Source organism: Zootoca vivipara, chromosome 2, assembly GCF_963506605.1.
Source record: "Zootoca vivipara chromosome 2, rZooViv1.1, whole genome shotgun sequence".
Taxonomy (NCBI): domain Eukaryota; kingdom Metazoa; phylum Chordata; class Lepidosauria; order Squamata; family Lacertidae; genus Zootoca; species Zootoca vivipara.
In genome coordinates, this window is record NC_083277.1 from 111090551 (window position 1) to 111105757 (window position 15207).

General features: G+C 47.7%; 1 protein-coding gene and 1 non-coding gene across 4 annotated transcripts in view; both read left to right on the plus strand.

Moving 5' to 3' along the window:
* The first annotated feature begins 7832 nt into the window (after window positions 1-7832).
* The window catches only part of BAZ2A (bromodomain adjacent to zinc finger domain 2A), a 66296-nt gene continuing 58921 nt past the window's right edge, over window positions 7833-15207 (plus strand). For 2 of the 3 annotated variants that reach the window (XM_035103552.2, XM_060272033.1), the window contains exon 1: window positions 7833-7980. The gene's annotated coding sequence lies outside the window, so the exon portion shown is untranslated. The remainder of the gene's footprint in view (window positions 7981-15207) is intronic. The other variant, XM_035103528.2, reaches the window with a different exon arrangement.
* Window positions 14469-14543, plus strand: TRNAI-GAU (transfer RNA isoleucine (anticodon GAU)). The gene has a single exon. It is a non-coding gene; the product is annotated as a tRNA-Ile (tRNA).

Below are 15207 nucleotides of genomic sequence, written 5' to 3' on the forward strand. Positions count from 1 at the left end.
AAGCCTCTGCTTAAAGACCTCCAAAGAAGGAGACTCCACCACACTCCTTGGCAGCAAATTCCACTGCCGAACAGCTCTTACTGTCAGGAAGTTCTTCCTAATGTTTAGGTGGAATCTTCTTTCTTGTAGTTTGAATCCATTGCTCCGTGTCCGCTTCTCTGGAGCAGCAGAAAACAACCTTTCTCCCTCCTCCATATGACATCCTTTTATATATTTGAACATGACTATCATATCACCCCTTAACCTTAATGCGAGAGAAGTGTCTAAGACAGCCTTTCTCAACCTTGGGGTCCCAGATGTTGTTGGACTACCATTCTCATCATCCATGACTGTTTTCCTAGCCACCTATGGATGATGAGTGTTGTAGTCCAGCAACGATCTAGGAACTCAAGGTTGAGAAAGTCTGGTCTAAGACTATGCGCCGGGAGAAACGTTACTTTTTCATCATTCTAGGGCTCGGGGACATGTTCTGAAGGTGAAAGTTGGAAGATTCAGGACAGGCAAAAGGCGGTGTTTCTTCACAAACCAAGCACATAGTTAAATGACAGAATTTGGCCACGACCACGAATATGGATGACTTTAACCATGGGTAGGCAAGCTTAGGCCCGGTGGCCGGATCTGGCCCAATCGCTTTCTAAATCCTGCCCTCCGATGGTCCGGGAATCAGCATGTTTTTACATGAGTAGAATGTGTGGTGTAGTGGTTAAGAGCAGTAGACTCGTAATCTGGGGAACCGGGTTCGCGTCTCCGCTCCTCCACCTGCAGCTGCTGGGTGATCTTGGGCTAGTCACACTTCTTTGAAGTCTCTCAGCCCCACTCGCCTCACAAGAGTGTTTGCTGTGGGAGAGGAAGGGAAAGGAGAATGTTAGCCGCTTTGAGACTCCGGGTAGTGATAAAGCGGGATATCAAATCCAAACTCTCTTCCTCCTCCTCCTCCTCCTTTTATTTAAAATGCATCTCTGGGTTATTTGTGGGGCCTGCCTGGTGTTTTTACATGAGTAGAATGTGTGCTTTTATTTAAAATGCATCTCTGGGTTAGGAATTCATTCTCCCCCCCCCAAAAAAAAATATAGTCCGGCCCCCACAAGGTCTGAGAGGCAGTGGACCGGCCCCCTCAAAGTCTCAAATTTCAGCAGCGCCCCGTGCGATGCCAAAATTTGGTACACACACACACACATACCAGCTCTCTCGCTCCATTCTAAGTAATAGTTGTGGTGTTACCTGCAGCACCCTTAAGGCTCCGTACCCAGTGCAACCAAACTGGTCACACAGCACGCTCCCCTAAATCTGCCTCTGGGACTATAAACACCAAGCCCACAATCCAGTGTTTAGTTCTGTAATGGTGTACCAAATCCGTTGATTTAAATTCACTTCAATGCGAAAATATGAAAATATTAGTTTTCTGGCATTTACCCAATTCATTTTGAATCAGTTTCATGTACATTACTTAGCAATACGATTGCCACCAAGAATCATAGAGTTGGAAGGGACCCTTCTAGTCTGACTCCCCGCAATGCAGGAATATGCAGCTGCCCTGTCTTGGGGATCAGCATCGAACCTGCAACCTTGGTGTTACCCAGTGCTCATTAGAGCCCCTCTCAGCTGCATACCTCCTAAGCTCCGAGGAGAGGAAATCTACATTTATAGGGACAGGGAACTACCGTAGCTAGAAAGGGATACATTTCGGAGGGAACAATATCAGGCAATCACAGTGCTGCCTTTTGGAGGAAACCAATAAGACAGAGGATCCGAATACAGCAGCTTAAATGAACCAATAGTAGCCGTACCTTCTGGGACGTTACCCTAATGCAAATACATACAATAGTAATACAGATGTGAAATCCTTTGACTCAATACACAACAATAACAATCCCAACCAGGACTGACCTGGAATGGCTGTTCGACAGGATTATAAACCAGTTTGGATCGTCAACTGGCAGGAGCCCTATTTAATGTTCACTGCCAGGGAAGAGACTCCATTAGGACAAGCAGGGGCGCTGCCCCACCAGCCTCTGCCCTCAAGCCAGTCTGCACCTGCCTGCCTTTTTCCTTGTAACCAATCACAGGGGGGTGTAGCTCTGCCTGCCATTGGCCCTGGCTTCACCACCTGTGCGTCTGCCTGCCTCCTGCCCTACCAGTTTTGACGAGCACCAACCTCCAGAACAAATTAAGTTCTTAACCCGAGGTACCGCTGTTTAAGTCAAACAAGCTATAGCTTAGCGCCCCACTCTCTTGGGGGCCCCCAAAAAAAGATTAAAGGAAAAAACAACAACTGGATGTACATTTCCAAAATATAATATAAAAATTCTGAAGGAAATCAGCCCTGAGTGCTCACTGGAAGGACAGATCCTGAAGCTGAGGCTCCAATACTTTGGACACCTCATGAGAAGAGAAGACTCCCTGGAAAAGACCCTGACGTTGGGAAAGATTGAGGGCACAAGGAGAAGGGGACAACAGAGGATGAGATGGTTGGACAGTGTTCTCGAAGCTACGAACATGAGTTTGACCAAACTGCGGGAGGCAGTGCAAGACAGGAGTGCCTGGCGTGCTCTGGTCCATGGGGTCACAAAGAGTCGGACACGACTAAATGACTAAACAACAACAAATAGATAAAAACAATTAAACCTGCATACAGCAACAGTGTTTTGTGTTGTATAGGCTCCTAAGATGTAAGTCATGCTAGCCTGCTCCCTAAAATATCACTGGTTTGCTCATTTCTATATATAGGGTGCCTACATTCTGCATGGACTGGTTGCATGACAACATGTGGAAATGGCTTTAGACACCTATTAGGTCCATAAATTACCATACATAGCATATATTCAACACAAAAAACAGCAACAATTTGTTGTTGACAAAGTACAGCTGGACATATACCGTTTCTCCAAAAATAAGACACCGTCTTATATTTATTTTTCCTCAAAAAAAAAAAAACACTATGGCTTATTTTCAGGGGATGTCTTAATTTCTTCCTCCTTCTCCTCCTCCTGCGGCCGGCATTGCTGCTGCGCCTATCACTATGTCTTATTTTCGGGGTGTGGCTTATATTCCTTGAATGCTTAAAAATCCTGCTACGGCTTATTTTATGGCTACGTCTTATTTTTGGAGAAACATACTGGACAGTACCTTCAGTAGCTTAGGGCCTCATCAAGCCTAAATCCGCCCCTGCTCAGGATCCTACCTATCTTGTCTGTGTTTGGTATCCTCTGTTGTTGTTTTTTAAAAGCTGATGCTTGTCAGCCTTTGTCTTGAGTGGCTGGCCTCCATTTTTGACATCTTGATTCTCCTGCTTTGAGACTGTCCGGCCCAGCTGCCTTTAACCTCATTCTGCCTTTGGCTCCCTTCTTTGGCCTTGATGCAGCTGTATTGATCAGCTCTCTTGACTCTTTGCTTGGCAGCCTGACTTGCTCATGGTATTGATCCGGCGCAGATTGATCTCCTGGGCTCTGATCCTGCAAAGGCTGCTCACAATCATCCACCCTTGGTTTGATACCAAGATAGGATTCTCCCAACGGCAATGTGGAAGTAACGAGGTCCTAAATAGTTGCTCAGGTAGGGTGGAGTCTCCTTCTTTGGAGGTCTTTAAACAGAGGCTTGACAGGCATATGTCAAGAATGCTTTGATGGTGTTTCCTGCTTGGCAGGGGGTTGGACTGGATGGTCCTTGTGGTCTCTTCCAACTCTATGATTCTATGATTCTATTAACTCATAGCTGAGGGGTGATAGCTGAGAACGGGTTACTTTTTCTTAAATAAAAATAAAACATCTATCAAAGAACATAATCCAAATGAGAATTTCCACAAATTATATCCCCCCCCAAAAGTCATTGTAACAAGCAGGGTGCTTCTTGAGCTTGCTTTCCTGTAATCAGTTACAGAACAATCCTACTTGTGTACTGCAGGCTGCAGCACTAAACACATAATAATAATAATAATAATAATAATAATAATAATAATAATAATAATAATAAATTTATTATGTATACCCCACCCATCTGGCTGGGTTTCCCCAGCCACTCTGGGCAGCTCCCAACAGAATATGAAAATCACGATAAAACGTCAAACATAAAAAAACTCCCCTTTTGTGGTTATTCATTATTCACGACAGTTAAATGCGACCCCATTTCCAATACCTTTTTGGCTTGCAAAAGTTTTGGATTGGAAATAATTCTGCAACGGTGTTTCCGAAAAATTTTACACATCGCTTGGGAAGACAGGTGAAGTAATATCAGTGTACTGGAAGAAGTAAAGATCACCAGTGTTGAAGCAATGATTCTTCAACATCAACTTCGTTGGACGGGTCATGTTGTGCGGATGCCTGATGATCATCTTCCAAAGCAACTACTCTATTCTGAACTGAAAAAATAAATGGAAAGCGTAGTGCTGGTGGTCAACAAAAGAGGTTTAAGGACTGTCTCAAGGCAAATCTTTAAAAATGTAGTATAAACACTGACAACTGGGAAACACTGGCCTGCGAGCGCTCCAGTTGGAGAACAGCCTTTATCAAAGGTGTCATGGGCTTTGAAGAAACTCGATCTCAGAACGCAAGGGAGAAATGTGCTAAGAGGAAGGCACGCTTGGCAAATCCACACCGTGATCAACTCCCGCCCAGAAACCAATGTCCCCACTGTGGAAGGACGTGTGGATCCAGAATTGGCCTCCACAGTCACTTACGGACCCATTGTTAAAACCGTGTTTATGGAAGACAATCTTACTTGGCTACGAGTGATCGCCGAAGAAGAAGAAGAAGATAAATCCAGCACAAATGCATTGTGAGTCAATGACATATTGAAGACAGAATATATCTATATATACAGACAGACAGACAGACAGACAGACAGACAGAGACAGAAGTCCGCCCAGGCCCGTCCTAGCCATAGAGGCTAGTGGCGCGGAGAACCACGGCTTAAGACGGCCCTGAGTTCGCCCCATTGAATTCAGTGGGGGTTTCTCCCAGTTATGTGCGTACACGACAAGTATTTGAGGGCTCTTCCCGTTATTCCTCTGGAGGTTGGGCGGCGCACTGCCCATGCAGATTTACAGCCCCACATTGCCGCATGAGGCACACACTCCAAGTGTCCCTATTTTCCAGGAGCAGCATTTACAGAAGCCATCCCGGTTTCTGACTTGATCCCAAAAAATCCCGCTTTTCCTTAGGATGTCCTTAGGAGAAATGTTGGGAGGGCAGAGACTCCCTAAGCCATGGAGCTGAGTGTAACTATACTGTAACAGCTTTTAGAAGGCATCTGACAGCAGCCCTGTGGGAACTTTCCTAATGCTTAATTATGTTTTTATTTATGTCGGAAGCCACCCAGAGTGGCTGGGGTCAGATATGTGGGGTATAAATAGTAAAATAATAATAATGGAATAGGACGCCCCTGTTTTCCTTGGAGAGATGTTGGGAGGGTATGATGGGGTGGCCTGCGTAGGTTACAACTTCCGTGAGGTTTCAAGGCTAGGTTTTCCCCTCACACTCCAGGTTGGTACAAAAACTATGCACCCCTGAGGCCTGTTGGCTTGTGAGCAGGCCCAGCTGTGTTAAACCACAGAGTCTAGGGCTTGCTGATCAGAAGGTCGGCGGTTCGAATCCCTGCAACGGGGTGAGCTCCTGTTGCTCGGTCCCAGCTCCTGCCCACCTAGCAGTTCAAAAGCACGAAAGTGCAAGTAGATAAATAGGGACCGCTCCGGCGGGAAAGTAAACAGCGTTTCCGTGCGCTACTCTGGTTCGCCAGAAGCAGCTTTGTCATGCTGGCCACATGACCCAGAAGCTGTCTGCGGACAAACGCCGGCTCCCTCAGCCAATAGAGCGAGATGAGCGCCGCAACCCCAGAGTTGGACACGACTGGACCTGATGGTCAGGGGCCCCTTTACCTTTACCTTTTTACTTCTATCCAGTAAAGAGTTATAAGAATTTTAAGGTCCTAGATATATAATAAATGTTCATAAATGTACAAGGCAAACACGTGCATAAATATATACCGGTATATAAACCAATGACTGAAAACAGTACAGGAAGACAGTCCTGAATCCATTTCGACTCCCAAACTGACCAAATGTTTCTCTGCAAGGAGGGAGGGGGTGAGGGAACCTTCCCATTGTCTCAGGAATTAAAGTTACAGGTAGGTAGCTGTGTTGGTCTGCCATAGTTGAAACAAAATAAAAAAATTCCTTCCAGTAGCACCTTAGAGACCAACTAAGTTTGTCATTGGTATGAGCTTTCGTGTATCTGAAGAAGTGTGCATGCACACGAAAGCTCATACCAATGACAAACTTAGTTGGTCTCTAAGGTGCTACTGGAAGGAATTTTTTAAATTTTGTTTCAGGAATTAAAGTGATTACCATCTCAAAGGGATGGCCAGAGTACCAGGAAGGGCAATCGGAGAAGGCATTATCAGATAGTCTGGCAGACGGGATAAACAAAGTACTCAGATTTCTGTTGTAGACCGCCCTTTTCTGTGATGTATGTATGATACTTCTGGGGTTGGTCTTGGACTCCAGGGTGGACAATTTAAATGTCTGGGTCCTCCTCTTTTCTCCAGCGTGAGAGGGAGCACCCTGTTGCAACAGTTCAATAAAGATCAAGCTTACTAGCTTCTTTGCTTCTCAATATTCTCTGGTTGGCCTCTGTTATTTTCTCCTACCGATGGAGAACCTACAAAGGATTCTACAAGGGCTCTTGTGTACCCCCATAAGGGAATAAGAGCAGATTTTGTTTATTGCAAAAGCGTATAGTTATGCCTTGCCTTGAGGGGCCATGCCTGCTGCATGCCTGCTTGCAACAGACCATTAGTCGATGCATGAGAAGATATTCCTAGGGACTGAGGTCCCTTCCTCCCCTGCCCCCATAAAAAGGGGGGCGCCCCCCAAGTTGATAGGCATTTCCAATCAATAAATTGCCAGTGCACCGCATCATGTGATTGATTTCTGCAGGGTAGGAGGTAAAACTGTTAGCAGGAGGACTGGACTAACACTTGTAGTTTAATGGTGAATTTTGACCATTACGGAGATGTAAAAAATTCGGATCATTATAAAAGATGCAGGAGGAAATGATAAACAATAGCTACTGAAGGTAATAGGGCCCTTTATATGTCCAGCTGTCCTTTGTCAACAACAAATTGTCGCTGTTTTTTTGGTGCTGAATATATGCCATATGGTAATTTATGGACCTAAAAGGTATCTTAAAGCCATTTGCACATAACAAAATATGTATTTTATCAAACTAATTGTTGAACTGAATTAAGAAGAAGTATATTAAAAGTGAATTTTTTGGGGGGGCCCCAAGAGAGTGGGGCCCTAAATGATAGCTTGTTTAGCTTATAGTAAATCTGGCACTGGCGAGGAGGGAAGCCCAGAAGATTCTTTGAAATTATATATTGGATATGTGATTGTAAAACTCTGCTTTGAAAACCAAGTAAACAAATGTATTTATCTATATAAAGATTCTGCAGGGTAGAGTTTATTTGCCCCCCCCCATTATATTATATTCAAGTTGGCACCCCTAAAAGGAGTGCTGGGGCAGGGGGAGTCCCTTCTTGGTGGGTATCTTCCCCCCTCTGTTCACTGCAAGGATTCTCCTCGACGTGCGTGTCCCGCATTTCGGAAGTAAGAGGCGGCGGCGCGGATTGCGCGCGCGCATATTTCTTTATTTTTATTTTGCAATCTCCCTCGCTGCTTTCCCTTTCGCCTGCAAATGGCTTCTGCACCTTTAAATAATTCATAGCCCTGTCTTTTTTGCCTCTGCCTCCTGCATGGGGCTGGCTGGGGAGGAGACAGCAGAATAGAGGAGGCAGCAGCAGCAACAGCAGCCGCCCGAGCCTGGTGACATCAGCGCCAGGGCTTCAGCAGCCACCTGCTCCCAGCCAGAGAGAGGAAACTGCTGGGAACCCCCGAGGATCCTCCTCCTCCTGCTGCTGCTGCTCTTTCTTCCAGCCCAGACCTCAACCTCCACCCATCCCATCCCTTGGAGACCCCTCGCCCTCCAGGTAAGGGATTGCATGGGCCACCGGGGTCGGGAGGGCTGGCTTTCTGCGTGCAGGGAACCCCAGATGATCCCACCGAGCTCGATCCGAGCCAGGCGGAGCCTGGGAGTTCTCTCTTCACCATCAGAGGGCTCTTCTTCTTTTTATTTTTTGCCTCCTCCTCTTCTGCCTGCAGCAGCTGCCGATTGGAGCCTCCCGGGTCCCAAAGGCAGATGCGTTCTGGGCGGTTTCTGTGTCTTCCATGACTCTTAAAAAAAAAAAAAAAGTCAGGAAAGAGTAAGCCGGGAGATCGGGCGGTGGGGTAAGCCCCGCGCCCCCTTCGCGCAAGTTACAGAAGGGAAACAGAAGTTGGCTGGCGCTGCTTCATCTTGGTTTGCTGGGAGGGGAGCTTGCACCCTGGAACCCCAACTGCAAGCATGCTGGCCTGCTGGAAATAAGTAAGATTAAATCCTGGATCCCGAAAAGGGCTTTGGAAACAGAGTGCGTAGTTGTAGGTTGGAGGACGTTGCCTGGGAATTCGGGGTTCTGGGGTTTCTCAAGAGTGGGGAGATACCTCTGCAGAGGACGTGGCCTTGTGGTTAGAGCAAGGGCACCTTATCGCCCATTGTTCAGGAAGTAGCAGTGGGGTGAGAAGGGGACAGCTCTGCAGAGCTGGAGCAGAACCCTGAATTTCAGGAGGGCATCATGGGTAAGAATGGGCGCAGCAATGAAACTGCTGGCACGTTTGCAAAGCTAAGCAGGGTCCGCTATGGTTTCAAATTGGATGGGCAACCTTGTATTGAGATTCCTGCATTGTAGGGGGTTGGACTAGATGACCATCGGGGATCCCTTCCAATTCTAGAATTATGTGATTCTTTTGTCATGAGCTGAGTGTGACTGGATGACTACTGTATTCCGCTTCAGCTGGGGAAACGTGTATTCATTTTGCATGCTGAGCATTGTTGCTATTTTCTTCCCCCCCCTTTGTTTCTCCCTGAAAAACCGGGGTGCCATTTCTGCACCCCACGCAGGAAGCGAATGAGCTTGCAGAGCTCTTGAATGAATGAGCATTCTGCCTTGGGTGGCCTTAGTTGCAAGGTAAGTTCAGATGACAGTGCCCCCCCCCCCATTTCTGGCCTGGAAGAGGTGGGGAATTCCAACTGAGAATTATCTCACATACCCTTGTAGGTGCTCTGTTTATAGTGAAAATAGGGGGGGGGTGTTGTTGGGCAGGAAGCGGTTTGCATTTGGGCACCAGTAAATGCCTGACTTTGCCGTCCGCTGGCAGCGCTGCAGAGCATTCTCTTCTCTGGATGGCTTCTCGTCTCTGGCACCACTCCTGGCTTTCCTGAATTTGTGCAGTTGGCTCGTAGTTCACGACCAGGGGGGCTATTCATTCAGTGTGGCTTGATTGAGGCAGGAAATCCCATAAGCGACTCTTCCTCTGCCCCAGCAGTATTTAAAAAATAAATAAAAATCATGCTAATAAATTAAATAACGAAACCATCTGCCGCCCTTTCAGGACACTCCAAATCAATACCTGCCATCATGGGCACATAATAACACTGCAATCTTGACCATAGCATTCTCTGAATTAAACTTCTTGTCACTACTAAGAGGCTGGCAATGATGGGGTTCCTGCAGGGGGTAGCCCAAGTCATTTTGCTGCCCGAGGCAGAAAGACAAGAAGGCAAAGTCTTGTCCTGAAGCCGACCTGATTGACAGCTGACTCTCACTTCAATACTAGCAAAAGGAGGGACAATGTAGCCTTAGGTAGGGCAGGGCAGATGGCACACACAGCTCTGCTTCCCAACACCTCCTTGTCACCCAGTAGCAACTGCTGCCTGAAGCAGCTGACTCCCTCTGTCTAATGGTAGGGCCAGCCCTGACCTTGGGAACTTCATGAAGCCAGTTCCCTTGAATCTTGGATTTGTTTGTGTGCTTCTGGACTTGTATATTTATTCTACCCATCCTTGGTGTTAGGAAGAGTGAAATTACTTGAACTATAAACAGATTTGTGCTTACCCCTCCCCGCAAAGAAAACTGCAGCAGGAGAAGCCGGGTTCTGTATGCCTCTGTATTAAAAAAACACACACACACAGAGAGAAACCAACACATAACAAGAGAAATGTGCATATTTTTTATTTTAAAAAAACCAACAATTCTGCATTTTAGTATTTTGCATGACTTCTTTTGGTTTTGCTAATCATGATTAGGGGTAATGAGCCAGCTGGGCATTAAAAGCCTCTCCTCTAACCCACTGGAAATCCTATTTAGCCACCTCTTTTGGCAAGCATTGCCTACACATTTTCAAACACATCTTTGCGTCATGCAGAGAGAGAGTTGGGGGGGGGGAATGAAATTAGCAGGAGGCTGTGTTCTCTTCCAAATACCACAGTCTTATGTTCTGGCAGAATCACAGCCCTTCTTATAAATGAGGGTCAGGCCCCCATTTGAACGAGACCTCTCTATCAAAATGGTAAAGGAAGCATTACTTGTATGGCATATTGTTAGTCTTGTGTGCAAAACAGGCCTGTCTTTTGCAAGAGTGTGGATTTCACAATAGCTGATAACTGTTTGATGGAGGTTTAAGGAACTTGGGAGATCCCAAGGTATGGAACAACATTTACCCAAATAATGCCCTTCAGAGATGATGATGACAACAACAACATTTTATTTATTTATTTACATATTTATTTATAAATACATACATACCCCACCCATCTGGCTGGGTTCCCCCAGCCACTCTGGGCAGCTCCCAACAGAATATTAAAAACACAATAAAACATCAAACATTCAAAACTTCCCTAAACAGGGCTGCCTTCCAATGTCTTCTTAAAGTCAGATAGTTGCTTATTTCCTTGACATCTGATGGGAGGGCGTTCCTCAGGGCAGGCGCTACTACCGAGAAGGCCCTCTGCCTGGTTCCCTGTAACCTCGCTTCACGCAGGGAGGGAACTGCCAGAAGGCCCTCGGAGCTGGACCTCAGCTTGGACGAGTGAAACCAACCACCTGTCTCCTTGATCCTTGCCCATCCTGGCTTATAAAAGCTAGCCGGGAAGGGCTGGGCGATGGGCTTTGCAGGGTGGTGAATGCTTCTCTCTGTGAGGGAGCCTTCCCACACCTGCTGAAAGAGGCAGTTACTAAACCGCTTCTTTAAAAACCATCTTTAGATGCGGCCAATATGGCCAACTATCGCCCAGTCTCAAATCTTCCATCTTGGGCAAGGTGATTGAGCGAGTGGTTGCTGAACAACTCCAGGCACGCCTGGAAGAAGTGGACCGTTTGGATCCCTTCCAGTCGGGATTCAGGCCTCATCATGGGACTGAAACTGCCTTGGTCGCACTGGTCAATGATCTCCGGCGGGCTAGGGACAAAGGTGAGAGCTGTTTCCTAGTCCTGCTGGATCTCTCAGCGGCTTTTGACACCATCAACCATAACATCCTTCTGGACCGTCTAGAGGGCTTGGGAGCTGGGGGCACTGTCATACAGTGGTTCCGCTCCTTCCTCCTGGGCTGTGTTCAGAAAGTGGTGGTGGGGGATGAGTGCTCAGACCCCTGGGCTCTCACTTGTGGGGTGCCTCAGGGTTCTGTCCTCTCCCCCATGCTTTTTAACATCTATATGCAGCCGCTGGGAGAGCTCATCGGGGGTTTGGGCTGGTGTTCATCAGTATGCGGATGATACCCAGCTCTACCTCTTTCAAATCAGAACCAGTGAAGGCGGTGAAGGTCCTGGAGGCTGTTGGAGGTTGGATGGTGGCTAACAGATTGAGGTTGAATCCTGACAAGACAGAAGTACTGTTTGTGGGGGACAGGAGGCGGGCAGGTGTGGAGGACTCCCTGGTCTTGAATGGGGTAACTGTGCCCCTGAAGGACCAGGTGCGCAGCCTGGGAGTCATTCTAGACTCACAGCTGTCTATGGAGGCGCAGGTTGATTCTGTATCCAAGGCAGCTGTTTATCAGCTCCATCTGGAACGCAGGCTGAGACCCTACCAGCCCACAGACTGCCTCGCCAGAGTGGTGCATGCTCTGGTTATCTCCCGCTTGGATTACTGCAATGCGCTCTACGTGGGGCTACCTTTGAAGGTGACCCGGAAACTACAACTAATCCAGAATGCGGCAGCTAGACAGGTGACTGGGAGCGGCCGCCGAGACCACATAACACCGGTCTTGAAAGTCCTACATTGGCTCCCAGTACGTTTCCGAACACAATTCAAAGTGTTGGTGCTGACCTTTAAAGCCCTAAACGGCCTCGGTCCAGTATACCTGAAGGAGCGTCTCCACCCCCATCGTTCTGCCACTGAGGTCCAGCGCCGAGGGCCTTCTGGTGGTTCCCTCACTGCGAGAAGCAAAGCTACAGGGAACCAGGCAGAGGGCCTTCTCGGTAGTGGCACCCGCCCTGTGGAGCACCCTCCCATCAGAGGTCAGAGAGATAAACAACTACCAGACATTTAGAAAATACCTAAAGGCAGCCCTGTTTAGGGAAGTTTTTAATCTGTGATATTTGATGTATTTTAATGTTTGTTGGAAGCCGCCCAGAGTGGCAGGGGAAGCCCAGCCAGATGGGCGGGGTATAAATAAATTGTTATTGTTATTGTTATTATTGTGGGGGTGGTGGGGGTGGAGACTAGTTGATTATTGGCAAACTGATAAGTAGTAGCTGTTGTTTTCCGTTCCATCAGGTCAGCTATCCACTTTGGAAGTGGTTTGGAGACCTGGTGCCTGTGATACTGTTGGACTACAACACCTGTTGGCCTCAGCTAGCATGGCCAGTGGTTGGGGTGATGGGAATTGAAATCCAGCAAATATATGGGGGGGCAGAGGATATGTACCCCTGCCCTGTGCAGCTGGACGTTCAATCTTTGAGTACCTCAGCATATTCCCGTTCAGTTTAGACATCCTGCTAAACGATAGTTAAGGAAGTAAAGTGTGGCTTGGCATGGAGTCTGAATTGACAAATCATGGTTTGCCGTCAGCCAGCAAATCATAACTGGAAACCATGGTTTTAAGTGGGTTTGGCATGATTGGTTTTGCAACGGCCTGTCTTCACCTCCAGATTACTGCACTTAGATATGAGAACGCTGAGCAGATGGGAAATAAAAATAGACAAGCAGGCCTATACCATGATTCGCCTGTACATCGGGGTGCTCAAACCATAATTTGAGTTCTGCACAGTGGAGTGGTTCAGCTATAGATAACATTGTAATTTGCTGATTCTTGGGTTTGGAAGACATGGGCATATACAAGCCTGAAGCTTGGACCTGACAGCCAAACCTTAGTTAAGATGAAGTCCAAACCAGCTCTGCAGTTAGCATAAAACATAATTTAGAATATCTGAATGGTAGATGGCATCAGGCCTTCAAAATGACGGTGAATGATGGGATGTTTCACATACCTACAGAGCAGCCATAGTCTGAAATATTGTTTGATCCAAGAGTCTTATGACCTGATCCTATGCATGGATATTAGAAGCAAGTCCTGGTCTTTGGAAAATACTCTGAAGTGAGCATGCAAAGTTTTGCAGCGGGGTTAATCTTACAGAATTGTGTTTGATCTCGGTGTACTCGTACCAGTATGCCTGAGTCAGGGGAAAGGTGGGATATAAATGTTTTAAATAAATCAAGGGTGAGACCTCTGAGGCTTATATTTCCAGTCCCAGCAAAGGTGCATCTATGGACACATGTTCCAGTCATGCCGGGTCCATAAACATTCAGTGTTTTCCAAAACGTAGGGTCATTCACTGAAAGAGTCCTCTAGGACCAGTTAACCACAGCCTGGGGGCAAAGGGATAAGGAGAGAAAAGGTGTGCAAGATTCTGGACTATAGTCTTGGGGGGGGGGGATATGTGTATGTTTATCTGGGATGGAGAGCCTGTGGCCCTCTGGATATTGCTGGTAGTCCAACTCCCATCAGCCCCAGCCTACATGGTCATTGGCCAGGGATCATGGGAGCTGTTATCCGGCAATATCTGGAAGGACACCAGTCCCCCATCTCTGGCAGGTTTGGGTCACCTGTGTTGATAGTTGCATGAGTGAAGTGCACAAATACTCCATTGCGTTTTTCTCGGTTGGGAGGCGGATAATAAACTTGGACAACCTTGTTTCGGAGGACACACAGAGCGAGGAGAGATAATGCTTTCATGTATTTTGTTTGGGGGGGGGGGACGCTGCCTTTGAACAGATCACTGCTCCAAGGCCACTTTCCCACTGGAAAGTAGCTCAGTACAGAAGCATCTGTGTGTGGGCAGCAGCCTGTGCCCACGTGGGAGATATGCCTTTCTGTGTCTCTGGTAGCATTGGGAGGAGAATACACAAACGGGGAGCGCTCCTTAGCCTGCTTTCCACTGCAACCCTGTGCATTTTTTTATACAGAAGCAAATCCTCCGCTGGCAGCAGGGCTTACTTACTCCCAGAGAAGCTTTTCTAGAATCGCAGCCTCTCAAACCAGCACACGGTGCTGCTGACAACCAAGTCAGGGCCAGGGCGACCACTACCCTTTTGCAAGCATCCTTCTGCCTTGTTAGCTCAGTTGGTTAAGAGCGTGGTGCTGATTACGCCAAGGTCGGAGGTTCGATCCCTGTATGGGACAACTGCATATTCCTGCATTGCAGAGGGTTGGACTAGATCAGGCATCCCCAAACTGCGGTCCTCCAGATGTTTTGGGCTACAACTCCCATGATCCCTAGCTAGCAGGACCAGTGGTCAGGGAAGATGGGAATTGAGGGCCGAAGTTTGGGGATGCCTGTACTAGATGATCCTCATCCAACTCTACAATCGTATGTCAGTAGGGGTGCTAACCCGATCCACTTATTTCGGATGCATTGCTGGTTCCTTTTTCTTTTTTTAAGCGTCCTTGTGCGTAGGGCAACCTCTTTCTCAATCAGACGGTGTCGCTCGGGGCGGGGATGCTTGTCACGCTTCTCTCTCTCTCTCTCTCTCTCTCTCTCTCTCTCTCTCTCTCTCTCTCTCATATGCCCCCCCCCCCGCTCGCCCGCGTGTGACTCACAAGCAGGCAAGAGGAGAGACGACTGCTCTGGCTGAAGGCCTGGAGGAGAAAAGTGTGTGCGCGCCCGCCCTCCTGCTTGCTTGCTTGCTTGCTTCTGCTGCTGCTACTTCTTGGCTGCATGGAAAAGGAAGTGTTTGGCTCCAGCAGCTGGGGAAGAGGAGGGGCTCCCTTTTACAAAAACCCCAACCATCTGTCTCTCCTCGCCCGCCCGCCCGCCCGCCTGCACCTTGCAGCAGTGCCGCACCGT